The sequence below is a fragment of the Passer domesticus genome, chromosome 3 (genome assembly GCF_036417665.1).
Source record: "Passer domesticus isolate bPasDom1 chromosome 3, bPasDom1.hap1, whole genome shotgun sequence".
Classification (NCBI taxonomy): domain Eukaryota; kingdom Metazoa; phylum Chordata; class Aves; order Passeriformes; family Passeridae; genus Passer; species Passer domesticus.
The window spans coordinates 10021161-10024112 of record NC_087476.1 but is presented as its reverse complement, the minus strand read 5'-3'; the positions used below and the strand labels follow the sequence as shown (position 1 = coordinate 10024112).

At 44.5% G+C, this 2952-nt stretch overlaps 1 long non-coding RNA gene across 1 annotated transcript; it reads left to right on the top strand.

Moving 5' to 3' along the window:
• The first annotated feature begins 707 nt into the window (after positions 1–707).
• On the top strand, positions 708–1175 carry LOC135297898 (uncharacterized). Its single transcript, XR_010359826.1, has 2 exons — positions 708–839; positions 970–1175. It is a non-coding gene; the product is annotated as an uncharacterized LOC135297898 (long non-coding RNA).
• The last annotated feature ends 1777 nt before the right edge of the window (positions 1176–2952 follow it).

Sequence of the window (2952 nt, the reverse complement as noted above, 5' to 3'; positions counted from 1 at the left end):
CTTGCTACCAAGCTGCTCATGCTGATCCATTGCCAGCTCCTTTAGCAATACTTCCCCGTGCACTCTCCCTCTCCCTTTGCCATAAACAGGCGCTCCTGCAGTGGAGTGCAGCTGGAATCTCGAGTATATTTTTGCAAGCCATAAAGAAAAGCAGTGTGTCTCCAAAGCAGATTATAATATTTTGATATTCCCCAGGTCACTTGTGCTCTCAAGCTTTATCGCTGCCCAGCATCTTTCAGAAAAGCCCTCATCACACACGTGCCCTAAATAATGTAAGCTCTGTGCTGGTGATATTTATAGCCATGCAAACTTGCCCATTTCTGCCTGTGTTGTTTCAAAAGAATTCTTGACTGATCACATTTTTCATCTTTAGTGTATTTTTCTTTGGTTCTGAACACCGAACACGTTTGTAATTACTGCCATTATTGCTGCTGGATGCCCTATTAAGCCTACAAATTATACTCAGATTTAAAGGTAGAATTCTAATTACACCTCAGGCTTAGGGAGAAATGACAGCATTTGGAGGTAAATGTACTTACACGAACACCAAGAGAAGTGGCAGCACACACTGCAGTCACTTTCACTTCATATAAATGTTGTTTCATTTTTAAATTCTTGTATTTGAGCACCCCTCTCTGAAGCTCAGGAAAGGATGTGTGACATCCCATGCCATTGTTTTTATGGGATCACAATGGCCATTCATAGCAGAGAATTGTTTTGGGGTCACCGAGCTCCCCTTGAATGGCTGCAGTTAGTCAAAGTTCTGCATCTATCAGATAATTGCATAAAAGAATTCAAAATTTTCTTATCTCCAGAATGCAGAAAGAAAATAGGAGCATGTGAGTGTCATTGTAAGAGATTTGCTGGAACAGCAGAAGTGTGCAAACTCCTTACAATGTTCTGTAACATTGCTCTGCACATGTTCTCTTCCTTCTGCTTCTGCAAATCATCCTTTTAATGTAATTATAGCTGCTATTGGCAAAAGGCACTGAGAGCACTAGCAGGCTTCTGGAGAAAACTGCTGCTGAGATGGGAGCACTTCCAGCTCACAGGAATTTCAAGAGACTGAGAGGACACCTCTTTCAGCTTTATGCAGCCCACTGAAAAATTATCTTATTTCCCCCTTGATGGTGTTTGCCTCTAGATTATAAATAATAAATCAGACCTCTTTCCCATTCCTTTGTAAGGAACTGTGCTGTCGCTGTCTCTGGTTGGACATTTTGTCCTCTTTTGGAATCCCAGATGTTCAATCCAGAGCATTACTCACAGGGCTGTGAAAATTAGACTCACATGGATGCTTGTTTAGATGGGAGACACCTTAGGACAGGTGTTCAACCAATGTGAGAACTCCAATCCAGCCAAAAGATGTGTACATACCTGTGGCTGCATCCACTGATCATGAACAGGTATCTGACTGCTCTGCAAAGATCTAGAGGGCCAGGTTGGATGGGGCCCTGAGCAACCTGATCTGGTGTGTGATGTCCCTGCTCATGGCAAGGGGTTTGGAGCTAGATGATCTTAAAGTCCCTTCCAACTCAAGGCTTTCTTAAAGTGTCCTAGAAAGATCTAGAATTTCCAGTAAAATTGATGCTCTGGCTGGCTTTTATCTCCTGCTGTGTGCAAGAGGGACAGCATTGCTGGCTGGGTTTAGGTGGCTTTCAAGGAAATTTAACTTGGATATTGAAACTGCTTGCCTCAAAAGACTCTGCAGGGAGATGTGGGCTGGCAGTCCTGGGCAGCAGATGGTTTTAATTCACTTGAATTTATTGCTTGATGCCTCTGGCTCCCTCCTGCAATGGTATCAGTGACAACACAAGTGTTGGGTTTAGGGTTTGGCATAAACCTTTGGATTCTCTAAATCACAACAAACTAACCCCTCTCTCTGCAGGCTCTGGTGGAAGAAGAGTTTTGCACTTGGCCTGGCACAGGCACTCTGAGCTGAGTGAGGGCAGCTGAGTTGTGCCAGAGGATTTATTATCTCGTGTTCCATCCTCTTCCCATCCTCAGTACATCCTGCACTGTCAGTAGGCCAGGCAGGAGGACAAAGCTCAGGCAGGAGGGTGTGATTGCATTATGCACCTGCAAAGAGGAAACTGCTGCCTGACTTGTGTGCTAGCTCTCTTTGTAAAACCATCTTCAAAACCAAAGAGAAGTGGAAACATGTTTCTGAATTGCATTAAAAAAAAGAGCAAGCAGTCTTTGAATTTATCCTCCAGGGTCTGCTCTTCAGTGACAGATTAAGTGACAGAAGGCAATATTTTCATGGAGCTGTGCCTGTGGGCAATCAGAGGAGAGAGGAGTTTGCAGCTGAGTGCAACAAGGGCTTGGTGAGACTTGGGTCTTCTTGTGCTGGATCACTTAAAAACACAGAGACAAAGCAGGGCTCAGCTCCAGAGACAGGCAAAGAGCAGAAGGAAGAGATTGTTGCTCTCATCCCTGAACATTTGGGCACTAAAAGTGCAGCACAGGGATTAGTGGTTCAGCAGTTTACTCAGCACCTGTTTTGGCTCCTGGCAAAGAAAGGATGCTGTGTTCCTGGGACACCTAGTCCGACTGTTTTTATTTTCAGGATCACCCAGAAAGTCTGAGGCAGTGCCAGCAACTGAACTGAGATATTTTCAGCCTCAGCAAAGGACACTAACCAGAAGACACAGTAAACATGCATTTCTTAACGCATCAGATTTTCAACTTTAGAAACTTTAGGAAGTTCTTCTGCACATTTAAAACATGTTCATGGACCCAGGGAATGATTCAGGTTGGGAAGGACACATGGAGAGAACGTGGTCCAGCCTCCCATCCTTGCCTAAAGAGGACCTGAAAGCCTTAAGCACCAGGGTCTAAGCCTGGAGAGTCCCCTCAAACCCTGCTGTTGCAGGGCTCTGCCTTGCACCTTTTCAAATCAGCAAGTCTTTACACAGTGACATTTAATCTACCAGTATCTGGCCTTTTATG